Source organism: Natrix helvetica (genome assembly GCF_964273705.1).
Source record: "Natrix helvetica genome assembly, chromosome: 4".
NCBI classification, from domain to species: domain Eukaryota; kingdom Metazoa; phylum Chordata; class Lepidosauria; order Squamata; family Natricidae; genus Natrix; species Natrix helvetica.
Window position 1 is genome coordinate 127,116,443 of NC_138550.1, and position 13,916 is coordinate 127,130,358.

At 37.5% G+C, this 13,916-nt stretch overlaps 1 protein-coding gene across 2 annotated transcripts in view; it reads left to right on the top strand.

Moving 5' to 3' along the window:
* The window catches only part of SNTG1 (syntrophin gamma 1), a 220,754-nt gene that overhangs the window by 101,937 nt on the left and 104,901 nt on the right, over window positions 1-13,916 (top strand). For both annotated transcript variants that reach the window (XM_081953428.1, XM_081953429.1), the window contains exon 2: window positions 7,377-7,471. The gene's annotated coding sequence lies outside the window, so the exon portion shown is untranslated. The remainder of the gene's footprint in view (window positions 1-7,376; window positions 7,472-13,916) is intronic.

Here is a 13,916-nt window from a genome sequence, read left to right on the forward strand (position 1 = left end):
TTGTCTGGTCCTGCAGCTTTGCATGGGTTGACCCTGCTTAGAGCTTTCCTCACAGTAGTGGAGAGACAAAGTATCTTGTCGTTGGAAGGAGGTGTGGTCTTCCTTGCTGTCACGTCGTTCTGTGCTTTGAAACAGGCGTAGAAGCTGTTTAACACATATGGAAGTGAGCCATCACTCTCACAGGCAGGTGGTGATGTTCTGTAGTTAGTGATGGCTTGGATGCCCTGCCACATACGCCGTGTGTCGCCGCTGTTTGTGAAATGTTGGTGGATGCTCTGGGCATCTGCACGCTTAGCTTCTCTAATGGCCTGGGACAGACTGGCTCTCGCTATTCTTAGGGCTGCTTTATCACCTGCCCTGAATGCAGAATCTCAGGTTTTTAGTAGAGCACACACCTCTCCAGTTGTCCACGGCTTCTGGTTGCGGTGTGAAATAATTTTCTTGGAGACTGTGACATCATCAATGCACTTGCTGATGTAGCTGGTCACTGATGATGTGTACTCCTCCAAGTCAATTGAGCCACCATTGGTTGCAGACTCCCTGAACTTGTCCCAGTCAGTGCATTCAAAGCAGTCCTGAAGAGCAGAGATGGCTCCTGATGGCCAGGTCCTCACATGCTTCCAAACTGGTCTTGAACGCCTGATGAGTGGTCTGTATGCTGGAATTAGCATAACAGAGATGTAGTCTGAGTAGCCAATGTGAGGGTGGGGGTTCACCCGGTATGCACATGGGATGTTTTTATAAACAACATCCAACGTGTTTTCCCCTCTGGTTGCAAAGTCCACATTCTGATGAAATTTAGGGAGCACAGTCCTGAGATTTGCATGATTGAAATCTCCGGCAACAATAAACAATCCATCAGGGTGTGTATTCTGCAGTTCGTTGATAGTCCGGTGAAGTATACAGAGCACTTCCTTAGCATTAGCACTAGGTGGGATATACACGCTGAGTATAATAGCAGTGGTGAATTCCCTGGGTAAATAAAAAAGGTCTACATCTCACAACCATAAACTCCACAAGCGGTCAGCAGTAGGTGGAAATGAGGACAGAGTTTTTACACCATTCTGTGTTGATGTATACACACAGTCCGTTGCCACGAGTCTTACAGCACAGAGCGGCATTTCTGTCAGCACAAAACGCAGTTAACCTGTCCAGCTGAATAGCAGCATCCGGAACTCTATCACTCAGCCATGTCTCTGTGAAAACAAAGATGCAGCAGTGTCTGTACTCACGCCGTGTAGCTTGCTGGAGTCTGATGTAATCTAATTTATTGCCAGGGAGCAGACATTTGCTAGCAGGATGGATGGTAGAACAGGGTTTGCCTTTAGCCTAGCGTTAACCCCTGCTCGCTTTCCGCGCTTCCTCTTCCTCTCGCACCGCTTCCGATGCCCCCTCCTCCATCCATTGGCTTCTGGCGATGCCGGGATCTGAAGGCCTGGACCTCGGAGCAAGCCAAGGTTATGCAGCTTCTTCCGCAAATCATTATTAATGGTGTTGGAGTTGTTCCTGTATCTCCATAGTGTCTGTCGAAGGTACACGTAAACAACGGTTGCTCTGACATCCATATATTTTGTGGGACGGGATACAACATAAAAATAGCACCACTTTTGCATCCGAAGTGGTCGCTGTGAGCTACTGCCGCGCAGCCAGGTTTAGATGCTTCCAAGAGCTTTTATATGTTACGTGTGTGTGTACTTCCAATGAGAACACTTTCACTGAGATTGCCATCAAAGCACCACCAATTGTAGAAAGATCTGCACAGCCCTTCAACTTACTTCCATATACCCACCTTAATTTTTTTGATTCCAAGGCCATATTTGCATGGAGAGCATGGTGTTCCTAGGATCAAAAAAGTGTCCAGTAATTATGTTCACTTTAAAGCTTCTTGTCTTTTTCCTGTGATATTTTTTTTTAAAAATTGAAAACAACTCTTAAAATGCCTGCTTTATGTTTGAATGTCCTGACATTTTGGAGTCTGAACCAAGTACGATTGACTTAATATTATGTCCTTAAACTAGTAGCACACTGATTATGTTGAAGAAAGGGAGGCTATCCTTGAAAGTTTGATCCTCATTGGTGTTTTATATCTTTATTTTATTAAGCTACAAAGGGCTATTGTAATCAGAAACAAAGAACAGTATTATCTGTTACAATAGGGAAGAGCTATATTCATGTTTCAGTAGCTCTATCTGGCAGGGCAATCTGGAAGATGAAATTATTGTAACATAGAAAATGTCATTCTAAATGTTCACAAAGCTTTGTCTGTAAATGCTTTACTACAGTCTCACAGTGGGTCATTAAGCAATACCTTTAGAATACATTTCATTTTTAAAAATTACAGTTCTGGGGAAAGAAAGTATTCATCTCTGTTAGATTTTCTGAATTTTTGTGTATCACTGCCACAAAATATTATCAGAGGTTTATGTACAGTAGCTCCTCTTATGTAGAAATATAAAGGAATTTGAGTGCTTGTTTCTTTTCTTTCTTAACCAATGCCAGTATGTGAAGTGCTGCTTACATACAATAACTGGTACCATAATCTTTAGCTACAATAATTGTAACCAAATACTTGTATGGCAATTGGAGAGATCAGTCTTATATGTCATTGTATTGATTTTGAGCCATTTCTTTATGAAAATCAAAGAAAGATACATGTACAATTTTTCTGTAGCTTTCAAACTGATTTTTTCCCACCGCTTCAAATGCTATTTGCTGCAGTTCTAAACCATCACATTAAAAGAGGATGTAGTCCACAATCACAATATTGGAAACCAACTGTAGTTCATAAAATAGAAGCTTATTCTAGAAAGCAATGAGTTTTTTTGTTCGTTTTGTTCGTTTGAAGAGTCTTCTCAAACATAGTGGTAAAAATGTACTGAGAGTATACTTATAAACCTTTTCTTTTTGAACATGCTACTATTTTGCAGCAGACAATTTGTGTTGAAACTCTTTGATGAATTCTATAGAAAGCAGTCTAACCAGGGAAAGAGTGACTTCTAGAGTCTGCATTTTAGGAATTGTGCAACCACAGCTGACTTGAGATAATACACTTACTGGAGATCATTAAATTGTTAATATATTTATGTGTCTTATAAAATTCTACATTCCCTTTTTAGTATATCTCTCCTTGATTAAATAATTTAAAATTTCTGGAGATGAATTAGTTGAAAGAAATGACTAAAATATTGTATTAAAAACTGATGAATGAAGAAAGCAGTTTCAAATAGTTTTCTCAACAATTTGGACAATACTTGTAATTTGTATTACATCAAATTCTGGCCTATTAGTCTTTAATCAATTTATTTTGAATGTACTCAAAGTGCACTTATTAAACATATGGCATCACGAATGCAATGAAGAGGAAAAGACAACATGATAACAGATCTAGGACTGGTAAGTGAAGGATAAAGTCTCATAAGTAAGAAGAAGATTCTTTTATTTAGTTCAATGCTTGTAACTGACAGGAGACATGCTGGTCATTGTGACTGTATACATATTAGGCTATAATACAAGACTAAATGGTCAAAGAAGTTACTATTGAACCTTAACCTTTTATTTCATGTAGCATGAAAGTGGTTGTAGCTTTGAAATGATAGTATTAGAAAACTGAACATCAAGCTTTTGTTCCGCTAAATAAATAAAATGTTAGGAAAACATTTAGTTGTGAAGGGCATCAAAACATCACCTTGAATAATGATGACTCAGTCTGGAATGCTTTACCTCTAAGATGACTGTAATTTGTTTCCAGACAAAATAGATTCTTAATTTGACCACATTTCTAATCTGCCTTTTTGTAGAATACATGCACGGTAGAGAAAAATACAATAAAAAAGTAGAAAACTTACCTAAATCTCACCAAAGGTCATATTAATGTCAGAATTCATTTAACAAGAAATCAAAACATAGAATTTGAGAGGAAAAAGCAAGAGCATTACAACTGAAAAGGCAGAGGTCTCCAATCCAGCAAGATGATATTGTTTGATAGAACTTGGAATTTGCCCTCTCTGCTAGATCTGGTGAAATGAGAAAAAAATGGGAGAAAATCTGTCCCAACAATAGCTTGACAGTTTTTCTGTCTATGTACATGAGAAACTGTCGATACAACTTAAAATAGTTTATGATATTCAACTGTCATCTAAAACTGGAATTCCTAGTGTCCAGATCTCATACAATACAATAGGAGAGTTGGAAGGGACCTTGGAGGTCTTCCAACCCACTGCCTAGGCAGGAAACCCTATACCAGGGGTGTCCAAACTTGGCAACTTTAAGACTTGTGGACTTCAGAATTCTGGGAGTTGAAGTCCAAAAGTCTTAAAGTTGCCAAGTTTGGACACCCCTGCCCTATACCATTTCAGACAAATGGCTATCCAACATCTTCTGAAAGACTTCCAATGTTGGGGCATTCACAACTTCTGGAGGCAAGCTGTTCCACTGATTAATTGTTCTAACTGTCAGGAAGTTTCTCCTCAGCTCTAAATTCCTTCTCTCCTTGATTAGTTTGCACCCAATGCTTATTGTTCTGCCCTCAGGTGCTTTGGAGAATAGTTTGACTCCCTCACCTTTGTGGCAACCCTTGAGATATTGGAACAATGCTATCATGTCTCCCCTAGTCCTTTGTTTCATTAAATTAGACATACCCAGTTCCTGCAACCGTTTCTCATATGTTTCAGCCTCCAGTCCCCTAATCATCTTTGTTGCTCTTCTCTGCACTCTTTCTAGAGCCTCCACATCTTTTCTACATCATGGCGACCAAAACTGAATGCAGTAGTCCAAGTGTGGCCTTACCAAGACATTATAAAGTGGTATTAACACTTCACGTGATCTTGATTCTATCCCTCTGTTTATGTAGCCTAGAACTATGTTGGCTTTTTGGCAGCTGCTGCACACTGCTGGCTCATATTTAAATGGTTGTCCACTAGGATTCCAAGATCACTCTCACAGTTACTACTATTGAGCATGGTACTACCTATACTGTACCTGTGCATTTCATTTCTCTTGCCTAAATGTGGGTGTCTCCAGCTCATACTTTTTTCCAGGTGGTGTGAATCCCTTAACCAATCCTTTCTATTCAGGTTTACAACACATTTGAATAGGAATAGGTAGAACTTCTCCCCTTTGAATAGATTGGTGCAGCTTTATATGGCAAAACATAAGCAAATTAAACATTTAAGTCATTTTTGCTTGAGATTTCTTAAGAAAAATAAGAAGCAAAAATTTACAGGCATAAGAAGATGCTTAGATGGGAAAAGAGTTTATGTGGAGACGAGTTGCATGCTTGGTGTTCATTTATTTGGAGGCTTGGGTAGAAAGCTAGAAGAAGTGATAGATGATAAAGGAAAGTAGCAATAGCAATAGCAATATACCTCTTCATAGTGCTCTACAACCCTAAGCAGTTTGCAAGATCAGCATATTGCCCCCAACAGTCTGGGTTCTCATTTTACTGACCCTGAAAGGATGGAAGGCTGAGTCAACCTTGAGCCAGTCAGGATCGAACTCTGGCAATCGGCTGAGTTAGCCTTCAATACTGCATTCTAGCCATTGTACCACTACAGCTCGGCCCTTCAAATGAAGTAAACCTCCAAATTAAAAGGCCGAGCAGATACCAAGTAAAAGATAGTAAATTTCCTCTCATATTTGGCAGGTAGAGAAAATATACTTTATATTCTCTGGTATTAATGGAGTTTACTATCTATTCCTTGGCATTAAGCTTTTGGCTAAATAAATAGAAGCAAGGCAGTATTATTGTCTTTAAAATCTTCCTTGCATTCACCCTATAATTTGGTTCTGATACATTCTCACCTTTGCTATTCTGGTATTTTGGACTGGGCCTCTAAGATCTAATGGAGAAATAAACATAGAACAAGTGAATAAAATAGCAAGAAGAAGAAAAAGAAAGGGCAGATCAAATAAATCAAAGCTATATAGAATTGATGAGATTCTCGGAAAATTGGGAGAATAATATCACAAAATATATGAATCAGAGTATAGACATGTCAGAAACAGTGATGGTTCGCAAGATTAAAAATGTATGGGGATACATTCTTATTTCCTAATTTCCTTGTTGTACTATATCTTACTCATTTGCATAATATTACTTCCTCTAAAAAACAATAAAGTGATGGGTATGTAAACATGATGGGTATGTAAACAAGATTGAGGGCATAGGTAAAATTAAGAACTAGTTTGGCTTAGTGGTTAAGGACACTAGTTTAGATTCTGGAAGAGTGCAAGTTCTAGTCCTGCCCTATGCATGTAAACCATCTGTTTAACTTTGGTCCTTTCAACTTTTAGCTAAAGCAGGAGCAAAACATTTCCAAAAATGTTGCCAAGAAAATAGCAGAGAATTGTCAAGACAGTTGCTAGGAGTTAAGACTAATTCAAAGATGCAAACACAGAGACATACGTAAACACACACAGTGAAGATAAAAACAAAAGATAACAAATATAATAATTGATAAGAGATAAACTGTTATTGATGAGTCAAAAACATTAAAACAAAAATGTTTTTAATTTTTTAAATTCTAAGGCCATACTGTTGAGAAAAGATTTAACTTTTAGTTTTTTTTCTAAAAATACTAAAAGAAGTAACTTGCTAACAATGCCAAAATCATAAGCAAAAGCAATTTGTTATTTAAGAGGAAAAAAAATCTAGTTATAGTGAAGTTGAGAGAATAGGCAGAGGAGCAATTAAAGTAAAACTCTGAGTCCTAGCAGTGAAACATGAAAGTGGAGCTGATTAATAAGCAAACAGTGTCAGTGGTACAATTAGGTAATTTTAAATTCTGAAAATAATGGCCTTACGTGTATTATTTACCTTGAAAAGTGATGAGCTACGTGCGGTTTGGGAGCTCCTGTGCATCTCTGGCTGAAAAAATCCCTGCATGGTTACGCCAAAGAGTGTCATTCATCAGTGAAGTGTCCTAGATAGATCAAACATCTGGCCAGGAGAGGTAATGCTAAGCGAAGTAGTGCATTTCATTACAGACATAAATAAAATATCATCTTAAACTGTTCAGCATTGCTTCTCTGAATTTGCTGATAACTCACCAAAGCAATATCGGCTATTGTGTTACACTGTAGATCAGGGGTGTCCAAACTTGGGAACTTTAAGACTTGTGGACTTCAACTCCCAGAATTCCCCAGCCAGCATGGGGAATTCTGGGAGTTGAAGTCCACAAGTCTTAAAGTTCCCAAGTTTGGACACCCCTGGTGTAGATCCATTTTTTCTTAACACAATTGACACATTTTTTTTCCTCCCATGAAATGGGATGTAACATTTTCTTCAATATACAAAACATCAGTTCTTTTTTGTTTTCTTCTTCCTGTGATAATTAACTAATACATCCTTGTTTTTTTTCCTATCCTTTTTTTTCCAGCTTGCCCATAAAAAGTCACCAAGAATCATGATTGAAAGAGTCTGTGAATGGCTGCCAGCTTTCCCGTTGGTCCTCCTTTACCTAATCTTCAAGTGGTATGTTACAGTTCATTATGTTAGTAGATCTCCTGTGAAGAATAGTTTGGAGTGAGTGTGTAGTGTTTAGGTATCATGTCGCTGAAGCTGAAAGCATTAGTTTATGACTACTAGATTGATTTATTTGCCTTGATTTTTGCAAAGTGAAATCTCTTGATAACAACTAAATCAAGAGCAGGAAGATACAGCAATTTCAGTAAAACACGAATCAGTTTCATGATACAAATACAGAAGGAAGTCAAGAATTGACCTTGGGATCAAGGAAAAAGATTGGTGAATGTAGAAAATTACAAAGCAATTGTTTTCAAAACAATTTGTATTAAGAATAGCTTACTTAAAGCGTTCACCATAAACACAATAGTTACTTCATGGTTCATAAATTTAATGTGAAGAATGTGATGGGGTTTTTTGGGGGTGGTGGTGGGCACAATAAACATGGATGACCTCAATTCTGATTAAAACTATGAAAGCAGCATAGACTCTGCTTATTTGGGATGTGCTATAATGTCACAATACATGGATAATATATGGACTTACATTGTGACATGCATGACATTGCTTTCATCAGACTTATTAGTTCAGTGCTTTCCTGCAGATTCTCCTGAAAATTATCACATTCCATTGCATTAGGATATTTTCTAGAGCTATTACCAGTATTTTTTTCCTCTTCTTCTTTTCTTCTGTTAAACATGTCTCAGAAACTGCCTGGATAAGTCCCTGCAGTTTTCTTGGGAAGGTTTTCCAGAAGTGGCTTGCCAATGCCTCCTTCCTAGGGCTGAGAGAAAATAACTAGCCCAGCTGGCTTTATGCCTAAAGAAGGACTAGAACTCAGGGTCCCCTGGTTTCTAGGACAGTGTCTTAACCACAACACCTAATTGGTAACTAACCAAGATTTAATCATGGATCCTTATACGTTTGCAAAGTTGTAACCATTCTCATGTGGATTTTTAACTGTTCTGCAAAGCAATGTAGACTGGTGTAGAATAAAACATTGAGGAGAAGGACAATTAAGAGAAGTGTAAAGTTGATGACCAGAAAAAGGATTGAATCAGAAGAGGCAAGCAAGATTGATAAGGAAGGTATTATTTTAAATAGAGGAAATAAATAGAATGAAATCCGTCACAGAAGTATTCAGTGCTTTGAAATAAGAACCGAAAGAAAAGAAAAGAAACAATCGTCTTGGAGAAGAATCAGAATAATTACACTGGAGGAAAGTAATTTATGAGATACTGTAAAATGAAAAGGCAGCACAATCTGACCAAGACGTTTTTGAAAGTTGAAAGGATGCTGATTCACATCTTTCGACCGTAGTGTCTGTTTTGTTTTGTTTATTTGTATTTTATGTTTCTTAAAATACTGTATGGGCAATTTTGCTTTGATCAGAGTGCTGATCAAAATTATATTTTGGTTTTATTTGGATTTTATTATTTTGTGAAGGTTTAGAGTTGGATTTCAAATATAAGTTGATTAGTTTTCCATGTTTCAATGTGTGTTGTTTAAATTTAGATTGCACATAACCTTGACTTTATGTAGAATTTAAGGGAATCTTCATTTTACTTTGGGAGAACTGTGGGCATAAATTTACTAAATATATAGTATAAAATACCTTGTGCTCTTTTATAAACAGTTTTTGTAAAATTTCAGTACCTGTGTTAATTCCAGTCCTATGAAAGTGCTGGAGACATCTGAAAACAGCTTTGTATGGTCTTCCTCTACTAGCAATCCACTGCATAGTGGTCGGTAGTTTGAATTATGTAAAGCTGTATTTCACCTTTATCACCTTGTCTAATGTTTGATCTCTACTGTTGAACATGTTTATATTTGTGTCTTGAACGGCATTTTATTTGTTTCAGGCATGAACATGTGCAGTTGATGGATGCTGATGTTACTCTGATTCAAAGGGTCATTATCTTCTTAATAATGTTGTTTGACATTTTGACATGTGCCCTTATGTAGCTTGACAACATATTTTTCAAATAACATAAATAGATAACCTAGTCTTAAATGTGCCTTAAATGTGACTTGCTCATAATGCTCATGTTTCCATTTTGTCAGTAGAAATAATGCTCAGCAGCTTGCACACATTTTTAATAATGGCAAGGGCTTTACATTCATAATGGATGTATGTACTAATCTTAAATGGATAAACAAGCATTAGAGATCTGTGTATAATTCAATGTCTAGGTTTTCTTTCTTGAAAAATTGAAAACAAAGGTTAATAGACTATTTTTTTCAATTATTCTGAGTTCTTCACAAGGGCACAGAAATTTCTTCAACATCACCAAGAAATAAGTAAGACTAATCATCCATATGTTCTCACTCATAAGTCAATTATCACTTTGTTCTTGAAAACCAAGACAGAGTGAAGTTTATCTCTAGCTAAACATAGAGTTTACTGTTTGTAGTCGTATCTTTTGAGTGTTAATGAACAAAGCTTTATCAGAATAAATAAAACAGAACCATATCCCCCAATTTTCAGGGTAAATGGAACTAAGGAACAGAAAGCAGAGAAATATTTTAGCAACTCTAATTCTCATGAGTTATTGTGGACTCTCCCATCTGGACTTGTGGAAGGATTCTAGCCCATATACTGTGCAAATGTTCCTGTACGTAAAGCCAGCTACTTCTTCGTGCCGTTTAGTGAATCCTATACCTGCCTCCTTGCCACTATATGTTAGATTGTCTCTGAGGTGTCTCTACAAGCACTATCTGCACCATGGATCTTGCTCAGACTTCTAGACCTCTGCTTCTATGCATATTGTCGCCTTTTCTTGTGCTGGAATGATCAGTGCCTCAGTGCTGTCTTTTACTTCTTCTAAGCATTGGCAGGATTTCCTGAAATCAATGCAGACTGTGCTCAGATTGGTGTTCTTAGACCTTGAGTGTTGTATGACTGCTCTATTTAAGAGCATCTTGTGTTTTGAACCTCTGGTGTTGTTCCCTTTCCATTTCTGAGTTTGGTTCATGTGATGGTCCACATGTTCTTATATGCTGATAGGACTCTCTATGTGTTGGGGAAGTAGGTTATTACCAGAAGTTAGATGCTACTGTTTCCTTGTGGGGATCTTGTTTAATGAGCACTGTCCTTCCTGGTATTAGCAATTGTGGGTGTCTGTTGTTAGCAGCTGGTTCATTTGTGATGCTAGGCATTCATGCATTGATTTTAGTTTTTTTAACCATTAGGTGTGGATCATGTTCAGACTACATGTTGTCTGGGTGTCCAGGCCAGATACTATTTGGTTCTTCATGATATTGACACACTGTTGGATGTCTGCTACTGTAATTGTGACTAGTACCTGGTCTGCTATCAGATCCTGACACTTCCTTATCTAGATTCAAAGCAGTTCATTTGTTTGAGTTTTGGTGGTAGTAGAGATTGTTATGGGATCTCTATTGGTATTTTCTAGCATACTATCTGATGGTACACCTCTGTTGGTACTTGGTTATTGGTTTTGAGGATTGATTGTAGTAAGTTTATCTATGACCTTATGTCTCATATCATCTGATTTACTCTGTAATAGAGTGAGTGAGAGTGATGTTCCAGCTTCACCACTGAACTATACCTTTCAGAGATCCTGGAGCACTGGGGAACTGCCAGAGACCTGGAAAAGAGCTGATGTGGTTCCCATCTTCAAAAAAGGAAAAAAAAATAGATCCAGCAAACTATAGACCTATCAGCCTGACCTCAATACCAGGGAAGATTCTGGAAAAGATAATCAAGCAATGAATAAGCGAACACCTAGAAGTAAACAAAGTAATAGCCAAAAGGCAACATGGGTTTGTCAAAAACAGATCATGCCAGACTAATCTTATTGCATTCTTCGACAAAGTGACAAAATTAGTGGACCAGAGGAATGCCGTCAATATCATTTACTTGGACTTCAGCAAGGGATTTGATAAAGTAGATCATAACCTACTACTAGATAAAATAGAAAAATGTGGGTTAGATAGCATCACCACCAGATGGATTCATAACTGGTTGACCAACTGCACTCAATGTGTAGTCCTCAATGGAACTGCATCTACATGGAGGTAGGTATGAAGTGGAGTACCCCAAGGCTCTGTTTAGGCCCAGTACTCTTCAATATCTTCATCAATGATCTGGATGAGTGGATAAATGGGGAACTCATCAAGTTTGCAGATGACACCAAGATGGCAGGAATAGCCAACACTCCAGAAGATAGGCTTAAGATACAGAAGGATCTTGACAAACTTGAACATTGGGCACTATCTAACAAAATGAAATTCAATGGTGAAAAAAGTAAGATTATACATTTAGGCAAGAAAAACAAAATGCACATATACAGTATAGGTGGTATCTTCCTCAATAGTAGTAACTGTGAGAGGGATCTTGGAGTCCTACTGGACAACCATTTAAATATGAGCCAGCAGTGTGCAGCAACAGCTGCCAAAAAGGCCAACACAGTTCTAGGCTGCATAAACAGAGGGATAGAATGAAGATCACGTGAAGTGTTAATACCACTTTATAATGTCTTGGTAAGACCACACTTGGAATACTGCATTCAGTTTTGGTCACCACAATGTAAAAAAGATGTGGAGGCTCTAGAAAGAGTGCAGAGAAGAGCAACAGATGATTAGGGGACTGGAGACTAAAACATACGTATGAAGAATAGTTGCAGGAACTGGGTATGTCTAATTTAATGAAACGAAGGACTAGGGGAGACATGATAGCAGTGTTCCAATATCTCAAGGGTTGCCACAAAGGTGAGGGAGTCAAACTATTATCCAAAGCACATGAGGGCAGAACACGAAGCATTGGGTGAAAACTAATCAAGGAGAGAAGCAATTTAGAACTGAGGAGAAATTTTCTGACAGAACAATTAATCAGTGGAACAGCTTGCCTCCAGAAGTTGTGAATGCCCCAACATTGGAAGTCTTTAAGAAGATGTTGGATAGCCATTTGTATGAAATGATGTAGGGTTTCCTGCCTAGGCAGGGGGTTGGACTAGAAGATCTCCAAAGTCCCTTCCAACTCTGCTATTGTATTATTGTATTGCATTAGCTATAGATTCCATTGTTCTTCTGGGTCTTCTTGAGTCAATGTTGTAATATGTACTTGCTTTATCTCAAATTATGTTATGTCATTATGTTGAAGAATTAGGTAACAAGCTATTTCTCAGTTTTTATGGATATCAATCTTCTGTCCACCCATGTCATTAATTTCATATATCCCATTTCCTGTTGTGGTAGCATTACATCAATTCCAGATTTCTTGTCTTGTCCATGTATTGTGTGTTCCAGTAGCCCACATATCATCAGATTGTTCTGGTTTTCCAACATATGGTATGGATTTTGTTCATCAGGGTAACCTCCAAGATGACATGTCTCTTAATTCTTGTCACTTTCATATCTTGAACTAGGCAGATTTATAGGAGGTATTTGCTCACCAGTGGGTAAGATAGGACACCAATGGGTAAGATTAAATACCAGTCAAGATTAGTGTCCAGCATCAAAAGGTGGCACTCTATTCTCCATGTTATCTAGCCAACCCAAGTGTGTGTGTGTGTGTGTTCGTACACAAAGACATACACATACAAACAGACAAGCACACACACATATAAAATTTATAAAGCCACCCATTTCATTAATTGTGATTCTGGATGGTGTACAACTAACAATTAAAACAATTTCAGCACTTTTAAAGTACTTAAAAATAATGCAAGATTGCAAGAGAAAATCCATTTAAATACAGTGAAATGCAAATGTTCCATAAAATCATAAATCATTCGACCATTTGATTGTACCCTAATTCTACAAGAATTAATATATACCAAAACTATATGGTATAGAAAAAACCCAGAGTGCTTATTTCATGAAGAAAGCAGAAGACATGTACTGAGTTCTTCGCCCTAATAATGTTGGAGCTCCACAATGAAGTCTTTTGAAATAAGATATTTTCACCCTTCTTCACTTTGGTTTATATAATTATAATTTTGAAGGCTGTTAAATATCCTGTTGACTGTGTAAGCTATTGTCCAATTTCCTTGTTAAAGGTTAATGTAAAAATATGCATCCGTCAAGCCTGACATGTAGATTACAGATGATGCTTTGATTTTCCCACATGGACAGTCTTTTTTTAAATGTCACCAGACATCTCATTAAGTTAGAAGTGTAAAATGGGTGAGAACATTAACTCAAATGATATGGCCTTGTTGCCCTTATTTTAGTTCAGTATCCTTATTTTTTATTAATATAGTGTTTCAAATATCATTGTGGTTTAAATATGTGAATGCATTTTTGAATTCTATATTACAAACCTGGGATTAACCGCTATGAGGAATTGTAGATGTATGGAGAGACCTTTAAGGCAGGTGGCACAACCTTTGGAAGGAAGGCATGAATATCAAACAGTGTCTCCACATGATTGTTCTCTTACCTGGAAGTGGGATTTAAAATGCAGGTCATGGCCATAACTCATCCAGTA